Source organism: Hibiscus syriacus, unplaced genomic scaffold (assembly GCF_006381635.1).
Source record: "Hibiscus syriacus cultivar Baekdansim isolate YM2019G1 unplaced genomic scaffold, ASM638163v2 tig00117034_pilon, whole genome shotgun sequence".
Taxonomy (NCBI): Eukaryota; Viridiplantae; Streptophyta; class Magnoliopsida; order Malvales; family Malvaceae; genus Hibiscus; species Hibiscus syriacus.
The window spans coordinates 11,662,903-11,685,559 of record NW_024063533.1 but is presented as its reverse complement, the minus strand read 5'-3'; the positions used below and the strand labels follow the sequence as shown (position 1 = coordinate 11,685,559).

The following is a 22,657-nucleotide window of genomic DNA, read 5'->3' as shown; positions in this document are numbered from 1 at the left end:
TACTTCGAGCACCTGGCTGCACTCACATCTGGAAATTTTTCTGACTTGGTTATAGTCGGGGAGATGATAGAAATGGCCATAAAACATGGCAATATTGAAGGAGAGGAGTCCAACAAGAAACCTCTCATGAAAAAGAGGGATGGAGAGATCAAAAACATCAACACCTACAACGCCAACAAAGGTGTTACAATCTCTAACCCAAAATCAACTGCAATTGTACCATCATGTACTTCTAGACAAGATTCAAGGGAAACCAGGAAAGAAAGATAAAAGGAATATTTCGATCCTATTTCCATGACTTACAAAGAACTTTATCAGTAACTCTTTGACACTCATGTAGTGTCACTATATCTGGTGGAACCTGTGAAGCCCCCATACCCAGGTGGTATGATGAGAATGCACATTGCAAATATCATGGCGGTGTTCCAGGGAACACTATTGAGAACTGCCTCACATTCAAATAGATCGTGCAGAGAATACACAACAAGAATTGGATCCACTTCAACAACTCAGGTGTACCAAATGTTGCACAAAATCCTTTCCCTTATCATCAAGCGGTTGGGATTAATCCAATCACTGAAGAGAAATGTAGGAAAGTTAAAACCAGTGTTTCTGAAGTAAAGTCTCCTTTGGCTTGGGTGTGGAGAAAAATAATGAAGGAAGGATTTCACGCACCATATCCTGGAGAAATAAAGGATACATGTAGCAGTTATTGCTGCTATCACAACGAAGAGGAACATGATGTACAGAGATGTCCAGAATTTAAAGCCTTGATCCAGTTAAGGATGGACAAAAAAGAGCTGGAATGTTATGAAGAGAACAAACACACTCCAGAAGTAGACATCTGTACAACCAGAGAAGTATCCGATCAAGGATATGGCGCGAGGAACCCTTTGATAATCACCCCTAAGGTGAAGCCAATAGAAAAGGCACTAGAAAAGGTATTTATTGAAGCACCCAGGCCTTTTCCCTATAATGACAATCGAAAAGTGTCTTGGAAATATGATTGCCATGTAAACACTGTGAATGAAGGTGCTCATGAAATGGGGCACGCTGCTGGAAGGGGGAAGTGTTATTCCCAGGAAGTTCATATATCCTAAAGACCACTGGAGCCATTTAATGGAGACGAACCAGTGGTAAATAAGCCTATTAAAAAAAAGGAAGTAGTGGAGTTTCTGAAATTCCTAAAACATAGTGAATACAGTGTTGTGGAACAACTGCATAATTTGTCAGTACATATTTTGATGTTGGCACTACTATTGAATTTGGAAGCACAAAGAGAGTCACTGTTGAAGGTATTGAATCAAAGTTTTGTACAAAAAGAAATAACAGTCAACAAGCTGGATAGACTGGTCAACAACATCCAGTCCGACAATCTTATCTAATTTTCTAATTATGAAATTCCATCCGGAGGAAGAGGCCGGACTAAAGCATTGCACTTTACAACTCACTGCAAGGAGCATGCATTGCCGAGTGTGTTAATCGACAACATGTATTCTTTGAATGTGATGCCTCTAGTCACTTTGAAAAGACTACCAATGGATACCTCCCATAGGCGTGCATGCTAGTGTGTGGTCTGAGCATTTGACGGGACAAAAAGGGAGGAAATTGACAAGATCGAAGTACCCAAAACCATTGAACCTGCAACTTACAACATCGAATTCCTAGTGATGGACATTATGCCTTTCTACAATTGCCTTTTACAGAGGCAATAGATACACCAAGTTAGGGCAATGCCATCAACACTTCACCAGAAAGTGAAATTTGTCATTGATGTAACCCTTATCATCATCAACGCTGAGGAAAATATAGTGGCAAGTGTTACCACTGGTGCCCCATACATTGAGGTGGATGAAGACTCTTTAGAATGTTTATTCTGTTATTTGGAGTTCATAAATTCCACATTCATGGCTGAAGGTGGAAAGATTTCCAGACCTAGGTTTTCAGAATGCACCAAGATGGAGCTAAAACAAACCCTGGGAAAAGGTACTGATATAGGAAAATAATTTGGATGCTTTTTTCCGAGAAGAATTGATATCATTTTTCCTGTCACAAAGCTAGATCAATTTGGGTTAGGGTTTCAGCCCAATCACCAGTAGAAAAGGAAGGAAATTCAGAAGTGTCGAGAAAGAAGGTTGTTAAGATTGACTGGGGATGAAATTCAGTGGGAACCGATGATATTCCCTTCTCTTCAAGATATATTTAGATATGTTGGCTATATGTTTGAAACCACCCTACCAGACTTGGAGGTTGCTTTGAAAGACTTGAACATCAATGCCATAATAACAAACAACACTAAGAACACTGATAGATCTAGAATCCGTTCGCTACCACCAGGGTTTGTGCTTAACAATTGGACGACTCAAGAACTACCTGTGGTTTTCAAATTCCTTTCAGAGTAATACTCAAACTTTCCCTATTTGCCTATACCTAGGCAAATAGGTGATCTTTTGTAAGGGTTAATAAATTGTTTTTATTTACATTCAATAAAAGATGCAGTTTCTTTTCCGACAAACATTTTTCCTTCTTCAGTTCCTTTTCTTTCGTATTTAATTTTTCTTCATTCTGTGTGGGATACCTTCCTCTCACATATACACATTTCTCTTTTCCTTTCCCTTTCCCTTTCAGGTCCTCAGATATTAATGATACATACAATGATGATTCTGACCTGGAGGTGGATTTTGAGCAACTAATTTGTCTTGGGGAAATTGATGAATGTGATAGTGAAGAAGAGTGCAACTTACCTTCTAAATTATTAAGGATGGTATAAAGATAAGACAAGTAAATATTGCCACATGAAGAGAAAATCAATGTTTTGAATTTGGGCACATAAGAGGAAAAGAAGGAAGTTAAGATTGGCATAACACTTTCTTCTGAAACAAGGCAAAGCCTGATAGACTTACTTAAGGAGTACAAGGACGTGTTTGCGTGGTCTTATCAAGACATGCCTGGGCTAGATACGTATATGGTAGTCCACAAACTACCCATCAAGCCAGAATGCAAACCCATCCAACAAAAACTAAGGTGGATGAGACCTGAAATGCTCTTTAAAATAAAAGAAGAAGTCAAGAAGTAGTTCGATGTTGGCTTTCTTCAAGTGGCCAAGTATCCGGAATGGGTAGCTAACATAGTGCCAGTGCCAAAGAAAGATGGAAATGTGCATATGTGCGCCGATTACTGAAACCTCAATAAGTCAAGTCCTAAAGACAACTTCCCCTTGCCGCACATAGATACTCTAGTGGTCAAGACAATAAGAAATGCTTTCTTTCATTCATGGACGGATTCTTAGGATACAACCAAATTAAAATGCATCCAGATGGCATGGAAAAAAACATATTTGTTATAATGTGGGGAACTTTCTGCTATATGGTGATGCCCTTCGAATTAAATAATGTTAGGGCAATATACCAAAGAGTTATGGTGACCTTGTTTCATGACATGATGCACAAGTAAATTGAAGTTTATGTTGAAGACATGATTTTCAAGGAACAAACTGAAAATGAACATGTCGAGAATCTGAGAAAGCTCTTACAAATATTAATAAAGTTTCAGTTGAGACTGAATCCCAACAAGTGTACCTTCAGAGTAACATATGGAAAATTGTTAGGCTTCGTTGTTAGCTGGAAATGCATTGAAATTGATCCAGATAAAGTCAAAACCATCCAAAATTTACCTCCCCATGAACACAAAAATAAGTTCAAGGTTTTCTGGGTATAATGAATTATATTGCGTGGTTCATATCTCAACTGACCGACAAGTGCGACTCAATTTTTCACCTTCTTCGAAAGAACAACTCTGGAACATAGGATGAGGACTCTTAGACTACATTTGAGAAAATAAAAGTGTATTTATCTCGCACTTCTGTCTTAATGTCTCCCATCCCAGGCAAACATTTATTCCTATCTTTGTCCATCTTTGAGAATTAAATGGGATGTGTCCTGGACCAATATGATGAGTCCGGAAGGAAATAGAGAGTCATCTACTTCCTGAGAAAGAAATTCACTGATTGCGAAGTTAGATATTCACCCATTGAGAAAGTTTATTGTGCTTTAGTCTGGGCTACACGAAGACTCAGACAATACATGTTGTACTACACCACTTGGTTGATTTCCAAGTTAGATTTGATAAAATACATGACGGGTGTGCCCTCTCTCTCTGGAAGGTTGGCTCGATGGCAGATGCTATTATTAGAATTTGACATTGAATATGTGAGCTAAAAGCCTATAAAGGGAAGTGACATATCTGACTTCTTGGAAAGTAGAACTTTTGAAAATTACGAGCCACTAGACTTTAGCTTCACAGACGAAGATTTGATGGCCATATCTCTAGAAGAAGCAAGCACTTCTACATGTGATTCCTGAATAATGTATTTTGATGGTTCATCAAATGTATTAGGACACGACATTGGGCCTATATTGGTTTCAACCGAAGGAAATCTTTACCCATTCACTAGCAGATCGAACTTTGATTGCACTAACAATATGACAGAGTATGAACTTGCGTTTTAGGGATTTGAGCTGCTATTGGATAGAATACAAAGACCTTACGGGTATATAGAGATTTTACCTTAGCAATCTATCAGGTCTGAGGAGAGTGGGAGATAAAAGATGAAAAACTGATAGAATAACAAAAACTCATATTAGATCTACTCAAAGAGTTTGATGAAGTCACTTTCCGTTATGTACCTAGAGAAGAAAATCAAATGGCCGATGCCTTAACTACCTTGGTAGTAGCATTCAAGGTTAGTAGGGAGTCTGACATGATGCCAATTGAGATGTAGTCGTATGAGTACTCGGCTCATTGTTACCAAATCGAAGAGATAAAAAATACTGAACCTTGGTACCACGACATCCCGTAATACATTAAGAATCTAATTTATCCGGAGGAAGCCACTGAAACTGATAAAAGAACAATCAAAAGGATGGTAGCCATATATGTTATTGATAGAGAAATCTTATATAAGAAAAGTCATGATTAAGTCTTGTTAAGATGTGTAGATACAGAAGAAGCAAAGATAATATAGGAGGAGGTATATGACAGGGTTTGTGGAACTCATACAAACAGACAAATGATGGCAAGACAAGTTATGAGATGTGGATACTTCTGGTCCACATTGGAGAGTGATTGCATCAACTATGCTAGAAGATGCCATAAGTGCCAAATATATGGGGATAAAATAAATGTTCTACCTTACCCACTTCACGTGATAACAACACAATGGCCCTTTTCTATGTGGGGGTATGGATGTCATTGGACAAATTCATCCAAAAGCTTCAAATGGTCATCAGTTCATTCTTGTAGCAATTGACTATTTTACCAAATGTGTGGAAGCTGCGTCATATGGCAGTGTCACTCAGTCCACTATTTGTAAGTTCTTGAAAAAGGAGATCATATGTCGGTATAGTTTACCCAAAAGAATCATTATCGATAATGCAACAAACTTGAACAACAAGATGATGAATGCTGCTTGTGAACAATTTAACATAAAGCATCACAACTCTACTATGTATAGACCGAAGATGAATGGAGTGGTAGAAGCAACAAACAAAAATATCAAGAAAATAGTGGAGAAAACGACTGAGACATACAAGGATTGGCATGAGAAACTACCTTTTAATTTGTTTGCATACCGAACTTTGCTATAAACTTTAACTGGGGAAACCCCATTTTCATTAGCATATGGGATGAAGCTAGTATTGCCCATTGAGGTGGAGATCCCATAAATTCGGGTTTTGTTAGAAGTTAAACTAGATGATGCAGAATGGGTACAAACTCGATATGATCAATTGAACTTAATAGAAGAAAAAAGGTTGAAGGCTATTCACCATGGTCAACTCTACCAAAAATGAATGATTAAAGCACATAATAAGAAAGTGCACCCAAGAGTATTATGTGAAGTAGATCTTGTACTAAAAAGGATTTGGCAAATTCAAAAAGACTTCAAAGGAAAATGGATGCCAAATTGGGAAGGGCCTTATGTCGTGAAAAAGGCATTCTCCGGAGGAGAACTGATCCTCCCGTTAATTCAGATGCAATCAAGAAATACTTTGTTTAAGGTGAAAATCCGGAAGGGCACTCTAAATAAAAAAAAACAAAATAAGGTGGATCCAAGATGAAAACCAGCAAAGGGAGTCTTGAAACCAAGGATGAATCGAACTTAAAACTCAAAAGGGCAGCTTGGATAATGATCCAGGATTTACGCATGAGAAGGGTCCCAGATCAAGGTGGTAAAGCATCACGACATCCAAGTATTCTGTAGACTTAACAATTCGGAGGAGCTTTGCACTCTCTCGATCATTGTCACATCTTCGAAGTCCCCTTGACAAAAGTTGTACTCAAAAGCCATCTAACGATGTGTCAGTTCAAAGGCATCAGCATAGTCAAGATCTATGGCATTTACTTTTATTTCTTTTATGTTTTGACTTTTCAGAATATTTTCCATGTATTCTTTATCCTTTTTCCTCATAAATAAATATGGTTATTTCTCTAAAAAAAATCAATTCCTTTTAAGCATCTTAGATTGAATTTAAATAAGAATGATTTATTCACTTTTGAAAAGACAATTGCGTATTACTGTACAAAGGTTTTCCGAAACGTACAGGTGTTTGGAAGCCAATAAATGTTTTTGCACCAATCTCGAGTTAACGGGTCATAGTTCATTGAAGGGCATTGCTTAAATAAAGACTATAAGTAAACCTTCTTTTTACAAGTTCACAGAATGTATATCGGATCAAAGCCTATTGAAGAATCCAAGATTAGGAATCAGAAATTCAAGATTCCATAATCAAGAGTCATCCGAAATGACCACAAGAGATTGATATTTCTTTCTAAACCCTAAAATAACATATTGCATATAAATTTTAGGCATATATAAGAACATTGCATCCATAACATTGCATATATACGTGAGTTTGCAAAGTCAATTTCAAGAATACTGAACTCAAATGAAGCTCAAAATTAAAAACAATGCAGCCTATTCAAGTTAGATTTCAACTTCACAAGGAAGAATATCTGGCCCAAGGCAATTTTTTCAATATAGACTCAACTTTACAATGAAGGAGTCACCCACGATTTCAACTTCACGAAGAAGGATATCATACCCAATAAATCGACTTAATTACAAAAAAATGAGTCATCTACAACAACAAGAAACTATCTCCCAACCTAATTTACATCATAGCTCAAGGCAAGAAGGGTTATCTGTCAACGAAAACTTTTGAGTTCGATTCCATTCAGCTCAAGGGCATAACAATCGCATGGTAGCATTGAGGAACTAATTTCCAATCAAATTTTCAACCCGAAGTCTTTAAGCCAAGAAGAAGACCAAGGGTGACTATGATTGGGCAACAAGAAGCCACTTCCCAGTTCATATTTTGAACTAGATTTCAACTTCACAACGAAAGATATTATTCTCTAAACACCCAAGGTTGACTCAACTTCATGATGAATGAGCCACCCATAATTTAGTTCAAAGCAGAAAGTCATTAGAATTTTCAAATCGAATTTCAACTCCACGACGGAAGATATTCGATAAGAGAGTCGACATACATTGAGTCAGATTTCAATCACAAAGAAAGATATTAGACTCACAGAAAAAATTCACTTTTGGACTCTCTTCTTACCGAACGAAAATTTGTGTCCTTTGGTCTTTGCCCTATTTTTTTCGTTACACAATAAATGGGCAAAGTGGGGCGCTGTAGACACCCATTTTCATCTGGAACATTAAGGGTTTTACTTATTATTATTATTATTTTATAGTATATAATATATACATATAATAATTTCAAACATTTTTTGAAAGTGTATGGTATATGCTTTGAGGTCGTAGTTTCGAAAACATATAATAATATATAGTTTTAAAAAAAGAGTTTTGAAAATGTATAGTATATAGTTTTAAAATAATTTTGAAAAATATAATATATTGTTTTTAAAATATAGTTTTGAAAATGTATAATATAATAGTTTTCAAAACGATTTTTAAAACATATAGTATATAATTTTTAAGATACTTTTGAAAACGTATAATATATAATTTTAAAAATGGTTTTGAAAACATATATAATATATTTTTCTAAATGGTTTTGAAGCTTATAATATATGGTTTTTAAAGGATTTTGAAAACGTATCTAAAACATATAATATAATATAGTTGTTATTATTACATATTACTATTTATTTATCCCGTTTTTATTTATTTATTATTATTATTATTATTATTTATTTTCGATCATGGTCCAGGTCCAATAGTCCAACCGAGTCCAACAGTTTAAGAGGCCCAACAAGGAACCCAACCGGGTGGGCAAGCTTGATCTAGCAAGCCGACCCGGTGAGCCCAACAAAGCTAGGTTTTGTAATAAGCTAAGGCGCCACACGTTTCCAGGTGTGAGATCAAGCGAGGATCAACGGCCTAGATCGGGGTTCGTTAGGGTCACAAAACCCTAAAATAGACATATACCAAGGCACAATCGCACGAGGCCTGTTAGATCTGGCCCTATGATCTAACGGTCCAAATTACGCCAATAGGGCGGTGGTCACCATTCAACGGCGCATGAAGGTCATGCGCCTGTAAAATCATCCACCGACCGATATTCTCGGCACCTGAAGCCAGAAATATCGTAAAATCGAGCTAGAACACATATTGCACAAATCGAAAGTCGTGCCACAAACGCGTAACGGGACTGCCGATCTCGGGATATTCGGCAACGACTATCAACAGAGAGGGTATAAATATCCCCACCAAGATGTCGAAGGGAGGACATCGAAAATTGACCGACCAAGAGACATAAAAACCAAGCCATATTGGGCAGCAAGAGCAATACAATCAACAACATCAACAAGACAATAATTCCAAAGCAAACAAAAAGTTCATAAACCGAGGGTAAAAATTAAAGCTAGAGGCTTTGTTTCGTCGAAGATCAACAAAAAGCGAGGAGTCATCGTCGGAAAAGGTAAAAATCGAAACTTTAATATTAGATCTACGCCGTTTGGGAGCTTTTTAGGGAGTACGAGGTTCGGTTTTGGTGTGGGATCTTTGAGAAGAACATTTTGAGTAAGCTTTTAGGTTCTTGGCCGCTGAAGACGATGGTCGGAATGGCGGCAGGTGGCCACCGGAGAAGTGGTCGGTATTTGGCCGAAAGGTTTTTGGGTTGAGAGCATTTAAGAAAGGGAGGGGAGTGTTTTTGATGAAATGGTTAAAATGAGATTTTTTTGAATTTAGGGGTATTTATAGGGGGCCACCTTGTTATTACAAGATAGTTAAATTATTTCTACATTTCCTGATTTTTTGATGTGTAATTCATTTTGGTCAAATGTTATAAATTTGCCTTTGAATTTCGATTTTATTCAATTTAATCCATGTTTAATTTTTTTTATTTTACAAATTAACCCTCCTAACTTTTTATTTTTCTTGTAGCTTTCAAATAATATCAGTTTGGTCACTAATTTCAAATTTTTTGTAGTTAAATCCTTTTAATTTAAAGTCTTTCTATTTTATATTTCTTAATTTAATTTTTGTTTTGTTTTGATGGTGAACACTGATTTGATTACGTACTTTTTAGAGTCAATTTTAAACTCTGCTATGGTAAGTAATTCAGATCGAACTTTTAAATTTCAATCTAACTTTTAATTTTCGCAATTAAGATAACCGGAAAATTAAATTGGTACCGAAAGGGCAGTACAAGGGTGTTAATCATTCCTTGACTGTAACCAACTCCCAAACCCAACATATTTATGGTAAAACGAAAATCAAGTAAGATGATAAATTGAGATGTCCGATCAACATAATTTTAAAAAATAAATGATCGGTGGTGGCTCTAGCATATTTTATTTAAGTCGAAGCCCAATTTCGGGCCCACCTGAAGGACGGTTACGACACCAACAATTAACTAAGTCATCTAAACATGATGGTTCGTCTGAAAACTTGAGCTGAGAGAAGTTGATGAAACATTTGAAACATTCGTAGAATATAATCTACAACACACGAATTCACAAATCAGAGTTTCAAAATTTTGAATTATCATCAATCAGAGTTTCAAAATGAGTTATCACATGACAGGCTCTTAGGAGAACCTAATACAGAAATTGAAGTCTCATTCGACCATTAATCTCTACCGAAATTTGATTATCATTTTAGAAATTGTGAGAATGAATTCATTGAAATCACAAAAGGTCAACATTCAACTAACTCATTCGAACGTTCAATTCCATAGAAATTCGGATGGAAGTAATCCATCGAAAGGTCAAGAGAACTCATAGGGTACAATCTATAGGACTTAAATTCAGAAATATGAGTTTTCAAAATTTTGAATTAACTAGGTCTGAGACTAACATGTCCCTTTTTAACAAACATTCGACTCTTCATAGAAACGACTCTTATAAATGCCAGACACAAATCCTTCAGGATAAATACCACTTGCCAATATATGATATTCAACTGAGGAACATTATTTTGAAAATCAAGGGCATGCATTTAACAAGACTGAGAAGATATTCGCTTATCAAAGCAATGAAGATATTTATTAGATCAAATACGAACATCATTTAAGAATCATAAGTAGGAATTTGTCAAAATAAGTGAGGCTTTCACTTATAAAATACACATGGATTATCACAATGACTCACCCGAGAACATGACACATTTTAAATTCAAATGATATATTTGGAACATTTAGAGGATACGACTTAACGAACTCAGATTTGCAACATAGGTTTTCATAAATTTCAGGCTATCACAAATATCATATCGAATGATTTCTCTCACAAAATACACACGGGTTATTACAATACAAACCCTTACGAAAATCTGATACAAAATTTGAGGTCTGATTTGACCACTGAATACTATAAAATATCAACTGATAAATAAAATTTCGAATATCATAGGGAGGAGGGAGGAGCTTATTGAAGCTGAGAATACATTCACTTAACGACATGATGGAAAGACCGATTGGATCACATTAGAAAATTTTTATTTAAGAATCACTGTGTAGACACTCGTTTTTGTACGGGTCTTTTTTATTTTATTTATTTTATATTTTATCTATTATTATTATTATTAATATTATTATGTTAACATCTATTACATATTTTTGCAGGCTTAAACCCGAGCCCAATAGATACAAACCCCAAAAGCCTAACCCATTTAAAAGTTCAAGCCCAAACCCGAGAGCCCAATACAAGCAGCCCAACAACCCAAAGCCAGCAGCTGATCTAACCCGGTTTAGGCATTCAACCTGAAGCCCACCTGATTATGACCCGAACTGACACAATAACCCTAAATAGATTAGGGTTTACAAAATATCAGAGCCGGCGTCGCCGATTGGCCTTCCAGCTACCATCCAACGCGTGCACATCACCGCCCTACTCCTCAGCCACGTGAGCCGCCATTATCTACTTTCTGAGTCGCCGTCGAGCATCTCCTAAATCGTTTCCATTATCCACATTAACATGCATCCATCAGGAAACATATTAGTCAGAAGAAATAGAAAGCAAATCCAAACAAAATCCTATATAGTCAATCAACATACATAGGATATTATTATCCTATCTCCTCAGCAGCAGGGATAAGAGGACATGCAATCAAATAAAAGAACCATTTTCAGGGGGCTGAGAAAAATATACAGAAAGGAGGATATGGGGGAGCAATCGAAGGGAGAGGGTTTTTGGAGAGAGTATTCGATACAAAAACCAGAGAGGCCCGAACAAAGAAAAAAAATAAAAATAAAAAGCTTTTGAACTAAAGAAAACATACCTTTGAGGGAGATTTGATCGTCAGTGGCTTCACCGGAACTGTGGAACCCATATCCTTATGTAAAGGTTTTGTTTTTAAATTTTGTTTTGTGAAGGGGGCTCGATTTAAGTTTGGTGTTAGAGAAAGGCAAAGGAGATGAAAGAGGAAAGACTGAGGGTTTATTAGGGGTTCAGTTAGCCATGCCATCGCCGTCGTTGTACGGCGGCTGTGGCTTTCTCTCTACGACAGTGGAACAAAGGAAAGGGGAAGGGAAGTTTGAAGGATTTTATCTCTCTCTCTCTCTTGGGCTGAATCATAACAAAAGAGGGAAATGGAGTTGAATGGCCGGTTGGAGAGAAATTTTAGGTATTTATTTTACCTGCAAGGCGACATCGTTTAATAAGGGGAGGGTATGTGTGTTTTGTAGAAAAGGGTTAATATATGCTTTAGTCCTTTTCCTTTTGTAATATTACCAGTGTTTTTCAATTATTTAGGGATAATAGCACGTTTGATCCCATGCTTTGTATTTTTTATTTCCTTTTGTTGTTAGTTCCCATTTTATTTTAGTTGCAAATTCGTCCCCATTTATTTATTTTTTTATGTGTGTTTATATTCGGATCCAAGCCACTGTATTTTAGTTCATAAATGTTTAAGTAGCATAAGTTATGTTTGTTTCATTTTAGTCATCATCTTCAGTGCTTTAATGTTTTGGGGTAATTGCAGTATAAATCCTTGTTCATGTGTAATTTATTATTTTAGTCAGTAATGAAGTTTTGTGTTGTTTTGTTTCAAGCTTCTATTTTTTCAGTGTTTACATTTAAGTAACCTATTCACATATTATGTTATATTTTCTTTTATTTTAATTTGACCCAAAAGGTTATGTTTTTCTATTTTGATCACTATTTTAATATGAATGTATTGAGATATAATTACTATTTGCCCTTTCATGTCTTTGTTTAATTTATTTTAGTCCTTAATGTTATTATTTTCATTTCCAGTACCTTATTTGTTTAATATATGTGATTATGACTTTGGTTTTGTTGTAATTTTATTTCCATCCTTTAAGTTTCTGTTAATTGTATTTAAGTCCGAATGTACTTATTCTTGTTGATTGTAATTTGATCGGTAATGTTTTCTTGTTTGTGATTTAGTACCTTATTTATGTGCACATTGGTATTATTGGTTCCACCATATTTTTTATATTTCATTTTGTTTTCTTAAATATGTAAATATCAAAATTTCATTGTGAGGGAAATCTATGAAGACATCTCCTAACTACAAGGGAAGGTGTATTTTCAAGGATTTTTCGCATAAATGTTTGTTTTGTATTCGATAATTTTCTTTGTTCCAAGTTTATTTATTTTGATTATTTTCACCTCTTTTCACTTTTTATTTTATTTTATCTTTGCGAAAATTGCGAAATAACGACTTTTGTGAGGGGAATCTATGGGAAAGTTTCCTAACTACACAGGAAGTGCATCCCCGAAGATTGTTCACACAAAAGTGTATTTGTTATCCGAAAATTGATACTTTTTGAATATAGTCAAATGAATAGAAGGATCGTAATTTAAATATATTTTCGAGTTTGCAATTTCCAATATTTAAACACCATATAATCGTTCAGGTACCAAAATTTGGGCATTGTGGGGGTGTTCACCCTTCCCCACACGTAATTGGCTCCCAAACTCTTAAAAAATGAATTTTTTGTAAAATGCATACCATTTTATTCTTTTAAGGTTTCTGACCTACCTAACTTAAAGGTTGGTGGCGACTCCAAAATCAAATTGTTTTCAAAATCATATTTCATCGCTTTCACTGAAACTAATTTTTTTTAGTCTAACTAGTTCCCCAGGGAAACGTTATGATAGCTTGGCGACTCCGTTGGGGACTTCGAGAGTTAGGCCATAAATGATTATACGTTGTTTTTTTGGGAATTACAAATTTAAATTGTATTTAATTTACGATCCTTTTATTTATTTTGAGTTTCAACATACAATGCATTTTTTTAAACTAATGGATTTTTGATTTTATTGGTTTTTCAGAATTGAACAGGTTTTTGAGCTTGTAAAAATTTCTGTCTTCTGTCTTGTTTTTGTAGGTTTGTGATTTTTTGCTCACACACAACACGTGCATTTACAACCATGAGCTCACTTATGAGCTTTGTCCCTTTTAAGTTGAGGTGAAAGCTTAGCCTACGTGAGATAAATTGTTTCTCTGCATGGGTTTTAGCAAGTAACCTTTGGAGTTCATATACCTTATATATACGTGAGATAAACTATTTCTCCTCATGAACATAAGGGAATGTATCCTCTCGAATTGAACTCGATTTGCACGATCTTGTAATGGGCCAGGATTGAGGGTTTGGTAGCCAAAGGATGCATGAACAAGTACAATTCAGGTACCATTTTCCTGTTAGAGCTGAAATCATGCATATTGTGAACTGTAGAACGGTCACCCTAGGTATAGTCATACCGAACCTCTGTCCGTCAGTAGGTACTGAAGTTAAGTGTGCAAAAAGGAGGAGCATTTCTGAACCTTTCCTTTTGCTTTTAATTTTGTTGAACAAAAGCATGCGAACTTGATACCATTTGATTAAGATCATTTCATTGAAAATAATTATTTTGGATAGAAAGAATGTTTGGCTAGGATCACTATCTAATAAAAACATGCTCGGGTAGATATCATGATTGGGTAGGTGTTATATTTATCTATAGATAACATCTTTTAACTCTATTGATTAACTTGCTGATACTATTTCATTTTTATGTTTTGTTTGTGTTACTAACTTTTTTATTTTCTTTTGCTTGTGTTATTTTTCATCCTTGTTTGCATTGCATTTCAGAGGATCATCACTTTTGCATATGCATTTGCATTTTCGCATTCTGCATGATCATCATAAATAAAAGAAAGGTGTTGATTAACCAAGTAATCATCAGAGTAGAAGACCAATAATTAATATGGAAAATAGATATCATAACAAGGAAGAACCCAATCTGGCTATCCGAGCTTGGTCTAAAAACAAAGAGGAGAAAACGAATCTTTTCAATGGCATTGTCTCAAGAAGGTGATACTCGAGCACATAGAGGAAGATAAGAGACTAGACACCTTTTGTCTGACTATACATGGTTTAGTGATATTACCAAAGACTTTGCTCCACGTAGAGGCTGCTGTTGTAGATTTCTTTGACAGATTGTAGAGAGATATAAATCCTACACTGGCTGTCTTGGTAGAGACCTTCCAGTCCTCATATAATTTTCATAGATTGGAACGAAGGCAATTCAGAGATTGCAATCAACTACTCACCATCTAAATTCAGAGTCATTTTTTGGAAAGAAGAGAAAGTTGTTGGGATTATAAATGAAATCATGGAGCTAAATAAAAGGGTCGAATCACATTTGTAGATTGATCTCTCTTGTAAAGATGAAAATTCTTTTGGATGAATGGAACTCTTTCTAAGAATGATTACTTTTGGAAATCGATACCTTTTGCATTTGTATTCTGCTTGGCATTCATTTAAGCATTTTCACATGCATCATTCATAAAAACATGAAATTAATCTGTGGAGGATTCGATGAAGTGGTCCTAATCACGTGACATCACATCGAGAATAGAAGCAAGATACGAACAAATTAAAGGAATAATTTAAAATTAGTACATTGGGAGCTATTTTGCTGGTTGTAAGATTGAGCCTTCCAGGATGATATGAGAAACGAGTCCTCATATCCTGATGGCTACGATGTTGATCTCATGTACAATTACCACATAGGAACCTCCAAACATTCCACTGAAAACTGTAAGGCACTGAAGAGTAAAATCCAGAACCTGATGGATTCAGGGGCATGGATAATCGAAGAATGATGGGGGCATTGCATCTACCATTTGCATCCATAGATATTGTTTTATTTGAACTCGTTTTTTTATATCTTTAATATGTGCTTAAATATTTTTAATCTTAATGATTGAACTTATGTTGCCTTCTAAGGTGAATAACTAAACGAGTTTTAATCTTGAGTTCTTTGAATATCAAATGAATTACGAATTCTCTTAATTCTTTAAGAATGATAGATTTTTGACATATGACAAGATTAGACCTTTCTTATCCCATCTAAAATCCAAAATAAAATATCTCAATTTTTTTACCTGAAATAATTCGTGGTCACTACCAAAGAACCAAATTTTGAGACTCACTCTCTTCGAGGCCTTGAAATATTATTTTCAACTTTGAAACATTGCATTCATCTTTTCGATACACAAAAGTCATACACATACCTTTCTTTGAGCCAATAAAGTCACACTATCGTATTCTTAGACGCAAAACCATTTTTTTACCAATAAAACCTGAAGGTATTGAGTACAAGATGTTCACTGAAACATAAACATTTTTGCAAGAAGACACAATGTGGGGGAATCTTTCATTAATTTTTCTAAAGTTGTGCTTGCACGATTGAGACATGCTGGGAGCAAGAAGAAGAAAAAAAGGAGAATTAATTCACAATAATTCTATCATGCATTAATTACATTGTTTTCATGTGAATAATATTAATCCTGAAAATCTATCCCAAGGACTTCTGTTTATGAAATGATGAACGACATTCTTTCATTATCCCTTCACAACAGGAGACAATAAATATCCCTTGTGTCCTCATTTGATCCTGAACGATATTTTATTCCGATTCAACCCTAACCAAGGATCATCCTCTACACTGGGGGCAAGGTAGAGGAAATATGTTCGCATGAGTGAAGACCATCAATCTAGATGAGATATTGAAAGGTGAACCAAATGTCAAGTGCGAAGATCAAATCAAAGCAAAGAGAAAAATAAAGAGAAAATAATCAAAGAAAAAAAAATTGCAAAGAGAAAAAAATCAAAGAGAAAAAAAGAAAAGGAAAGAAAAAGGAAAAAGAAAAAAACAAAGAAAAAGAAGACAAGAAACACATCAAAGAGTCCATTGACTCAAATGACGTAACGAGCTTCCAACCATAAGATTGATCAAGCACAATCATTTCACTCGAAGATCATAGAACATGAAGAGAAATACACATGCGAACATATTCAAGTCGAGCAAAACAATATTACAGGCATCAAAATAAATTGATCATTAGTTCAATTACCCTTAAAACACTTGTTTGGGCCTTTTATCCCTTTCTTTCATAACTCTGAGGCAATTCCTACATTATGTACCTAAAAATTCCCTTCTAATCATACATGGATTTCTAAATAGAAAAGACTATCTTCAGATTTCATCTTGCCTGTCAGAATTAATTTTTGATTTACAAAAAGGTTTTCTAAAATCTTTAATGCATGATAGAGAAAAATAACAAAGGGGGTTCAAAACATAAATTCTGAATGACGTCTTGAAACCAAAGGAGGATTCGAGTTGAAAACCTGAAAAGATGGCTCGAATATGAAGATGGTGCAACTATTGCATTAGAGGCGATCGCACAAATCCCTTGATGAGGCATCGTACAACCCGAATAAGATCATGAGAGCCGGGAGTCGGAGAACACTTCCAATAAATAAGTACAGAAGCGACTCCATCATATCAGTGAATAGCAAATAAATGAGAATACCAAACCATTAACCAAAAATAACTTGAGACATTTTTATCCCCTCCTTACTTCACTATTTCTCAAAGATAACATTGATCTTGACACTTGTCAAATAGCTATAATTTATTGCAGGATTAACAGATATCCAATGAACTATTGTTTTATGATTTTTTAATTGTAAAACCTCAAAAGGGGTAATATTTTCAAATCTTTAATTAAACATTTTTTCAAAACTCTTTCAATTGATATTTTCATATTTTTGAAAATACAAGAAGAAGAAAAACATTTTTCAAACAAGACAATCTCTCTAGAGTGTAACTTGGTAGTTGACATATGGCTCTCAGACACAAAGCTCATGCTTAGAATCAGTGCTGAAGCAATCAACATCGAATGATTGAGGTATCTTTGGGGATTCAACATCCTGATGTGAACGATCAGATCTTATAAAGGTATTTTCTCCACCAGTACGAACAAGCAAACGATCAATATCGTTTGATGTTGTTTCTCTCGAAATAAAGTGTCGTCTCGCTAGAGACAATTTTCGCTAAAAATAAATTTCGTCTCGTTTGAGACAATTTCTCACAAAACAAATTTTTTCTCACTTGAGACATTTGTTCCTTAAACCAAATTTTGAAATTGTTTCTCTTGAAACAAAAATCATTATTGAAAACATTTTGATGTTTCAATATAACAAATTAAATATAAATGAATTTTAAGATTTTACAAATGATTTTCTAAGTATATTCGATTTAATTAGTCGAATATCAAATTATTACTCCAAGTCTTCAAGATCAATTTCAAACCTTACTAAATGTGTAAAATTGTGTTTTATACTTAAAATATTTTTGAAACAATTTTCACAAAGTATTTTGAACCAAAATTAAGCCTAAAATCATTTTTTCAAAGTAATGCACCGATGCACCAATCTATGCATCGATGCACCATGGAATAAATTGAAAATCGAATGCATTTCATGCATTGATGCACATACTATGCATCAATGCACTCAGAGTTTTATGAAAACATCGAATGTATTTGATGCATCGATGCACCAGCCATGCATCGATGCACTCAGGCTATTTTGAAACATCGAATGCATTTTATGCATCGATGCACTCTTAGTGCACCGAGGCACTAAGGGTCCAAATGGTCAAAATATTTGTATTATACACTTGATACACCGATGCACCTTGGGTATGCATTGATGCACTGACTCTCCCAACTAATTTAATTAATTATTTTCACACTTAAACGACTCTATTGACTCCACTAATCATCCCCAACGTTCAGAATCATTTGAAGGAGTATTTAAGATTATAACCCATTGATCAATAACAAGAAAATACAAGAAACAAGAATCAAGAGAGAATCAAAGAGAAAACATCAAACCTCAAGTTTGAACATTTCAGGCCTATTTTTCATTCAATATTCATTTTGCTTTCAAGAACACTACTTGCACTCAATTGTATTCATTTTTTAGTGTTCTTTTCTTTTTTCTAGAATTGTGCAAACAATCTACTTTGTGAGGATTTCCTTGTAAGTTTGCAAATTTGTAATCTTCTCTTTGAGAAAGAGTGTTATCAAGAATTGGGGTATATTCTTGAGGGAGTTGTAAGATTATATTTTTGGCCTCAAAAGAAAGAACAAATTAGTGAATTTGTTGGAAAATCCTTAGTGTGGATAGCTAAGGTAGTGGACGTACACTTTGGTTGAGAAAGTCGAACCACTCTAAATCACTGTACAAATCTTTTCAATTTTCTACAAAAGCTTCCACCAACTTTTTAATTGCCCAATTCACCCCCCTCTTGGTCAATTCTATCGATCGATTAACTCAACAATTGGTATCAGAGCCTCACTTATTTAAAGGTTTAATCGCCTATTGAGTCGATTCGAGAAGAGTTACATCGATTATCAAGTCATCAATGGCCTCTACTTCAAATGTCGAATCCGGTCTCGATTCGATGCCCGTCAACAAGCCTCCTTTCTTTAATGGAGCTAACTATGCCTATTGGAAGAATAGGATGATGTATTTCATTCAAACAAGTGACATGGGAGCATGGAATGTTGTAGAAGACGGATATATCAAGCCTCTCACTCATCAAAGATTGTGGAGTGAAGGAGAGACAAGAATGTTCCAGCTCAACTCCAAAGCCATCCATATCATATTTTGTGCTCTTGGACCAGATGAATATGGAAGAGTCTCATCTTGTACAACCACCAAAGAAATATGGGATAAACTACAAGTCACTCATGAAGGCACCGACGAGGTAAAAGAATCTAAAATTAGTCTTCTAACACATAACTATAAAAATTTCAGGATGAAACCAAATAAAGATATCAAAGCTATGATGGATAGATTCTCAACGATTGTCAATGGTCTCAAATCATATGGAGAGATCATTCCAAATGAAAAGCTTGTGAGGAAGTTAGTTTACTCACTTCCAAAATCATGATAATCCAAGAAGACGGTAATCATCGAGGCTAATAACCTAAAGTCCTTAACTCTTGAAGATGAGGTGGACCTCGATAAGATTGACGAGACACCAAAAGAGAAGGAGAAAAAGAAAAACATTAGAGTTGTTCTTAAATCGATAAAAGATTAGTGATTCAGATGAAGATGACGAGGAAATGGCATTATTTGCCAAATGGTTCAGAAAAATGATGAGACCTTACCAATGAAGAAAATTCAAACGAAATGAAGGCCTCAAAAATGAACCAAAAGAGAATGACCCACAATTGAAGAGAAAAGGTCAATCAAAGAATAAGCACAAGGCTCATGTGGCTACATGGAGCGATGAAGAAGGTTCCGATGAAGAGGAATAAGAAGTAGCAAACTTGTGCTTGATGGCATTCGGGGAAGATTCTAAGGTAACCTCTAACTCATTTGAATTAGATGATTTATCTTATGATGAGTTATTAGATGAATATAATGGGTTGGCTTCATATTATGAGAAATTGTTTTTAAAATATAAAAATGATGTTTCAAAATTGAAAAATAAAAATAAGCTCATATCCAAAACCAACAATGTTTTTGAAAATAAAATCAAAGATTTGCAAATCAAACTAGAAGAGTTTGAAAAGAAAAATTTGGATTTGCAAATTTACTTTTAAAGGTCAATGATGATCATCAAAAGAAAATTGATGATCTTAAAGATTCTTTGATAAAGTTGGAACAAAACATTTTGAAAATGGAAAAAATTCAAAATCCAACTTTTTTAGAAAAAGTTTTAAAAACTACAATCATAGTGGTCCCCGAAGAACCTCTAATGGAAAAATCGTTAGAAGTATATGGGTTCCTAAAGGACTCATTACTACTAAAGATAAGGATATCCTATACAAATGGATACCTAAGGGGACTAAGATTTTGGAAACTAATGAATATGGACCCAAAAGAATTTGGGTACCAAAAATTATAAATTAATCTATGTTTGTAGGAAAAGGAGCATTGCTACAATGCACGGGAAACAAATTCAAACTCATGGTACCTTGATAGTGGATGCTCAAGACACATGACCGGGGACAAAAGCCGGTTCATAGAGCTTAACGCCAAAAATGGAGGAGAATTGACTTTTGGTGATAATTCAAAAGGTCACATTGAAGGTATAGGTACAATAGGCAATACCTCTTCCATACAAATTAAGAATGTTTTATATGTTAATGGATTAAAGCATAATCTCTTGAGTATTACTCAATTATGTGATAAGGGATTCAATGTCATGTTTGAAACTAATGGTTGTAAAGTTATTGACATTGCATCTAATCGGATTATGCTTGTTGGTCATAGAATAGGAAACATTTACATGGTGCATTTAAATTCTATTGATATGACTAATTTATGCCTTGTTGCTAAGGATGAGCATGATAGTTGGTTATGGCATAGGAGACTAGGACATGCTAGTATAAGCGTTTTGAAACGGCTAATTCAAGGTGATTTAGTTCGAGGGTTGCCTAAACTAAAATTTGATAATGATAAAATCTGTGATGCTTGTCCTAAAGGAAAACAGAAGCGAGTTTATTTTAAATCCATTAACGTTGTATCAACTAGTAGAGTATTACAATTGATCCACTTAGATCTTTTTGGGCCATCTATAACTACTAGCTTGGGTGGAAAACAATATGCATTTGTCTTGGTAGATGACTATTCATCACATTTTCAAAAGTAATCCAAAACGAAAAAGGTTACTCTATAACTAGTGTTAGGAGTGATCATGGAACTGAATTTGAAAATCTTGATTTACTGAATTTTTTAATTCAAATGGTATTAGCCATAATTTTTCAGCACCTAGAACCCCTCAACAAAATGGAATTGTTGAGAGGAAAAATCGAACTTTAGAAGAAATGGCTAGAACCATGCTTTGTGAAAACAATTTGCCACAATATTTTTGGGTGAAAGCCACAAATACTGCTTGTTATGTTATTAATTGAGTAATGATTAGGCCTATTTTAAAGAAATTTCCATATGAACTTTTTAAAAATAAAAAGCCTAACATTAGCTATTTTCATCATTTTGGATGTAAATGTTTTGTTTTAAACAACGGTAAAGACAATCTTGGCAAATTTGATGCTAAAAGTGATGAAGGAATTTTTCTGGGTTATTACTTAAATTCTAAAGCTTATCGAGTATTTAATAAAAGAACTTTGGTTGTAGTAGAGTGTATACTTGTTGTTTACGATGATAATCTCTTTCCGATGAAGGATTCTTGTGTGAATGATGATGTAGGTGTTAAAAATACAAATGACGTTAGACATAACGTTGGAGAACCATCATCAAAGGAAGAAACGAAAGATGAGAAAACTCATGATCCTCTCAAGAATCCAACCATTGAACAAAGGGAAGTATCTTACCCAAGAGAGTACAACTATGTCAAGGATGGTGAAATTATAGGTGATCCATCCAAAGGGGTAACAACTCGATCTTCTCTTAGAAATATTTGTAATTATATTGCATTTATCTCATGCATAGAGCCTAAGAATATTAAAAAAGCATTAAAAGATGAACATTGGATTATGGCTATGCAAGAAGAGTTAAATCAATTTGAGAGAAGTAAAGTTTGGACATTAGTTGAAAGGCCTAGTAATAAATCTACCGTAGGTACTAGATGGGTATTAGAAATAAGCTTGATGAGAGTGGTAATATAGTGAGAAACAATGCTAGACTTGTTGCTCAAGGGTATACTCAAGAAGAAGGCATAGACTATGATGAAACATACGCTCCCGTAGCTAGGATGGAAGCAATTAGAATGTTATTAGCATTTGCATGCTTTCATGAATTTAAATTATATCAAATGGATGTTAAAAGTGCATTTTTAATGGTTTTATAAAAGAAGAAATGTATGTGGAACAACCTCCAGGTTTTGAAGATTCAAAATTTACAGATCA

General features: G+C 34.7%; 1 pseudogene; it reads left to right on the top strand.

Annotated features, from left to right (window-relative positions):
* Positions 1-6,112: 6,112 nt before the first annotated feature.
* LOC120196557 overlaps positions 6,113-22,657 on the top strand; it is a 45,870-nt pseudogene continuing 29,325 nt past the window's right edge.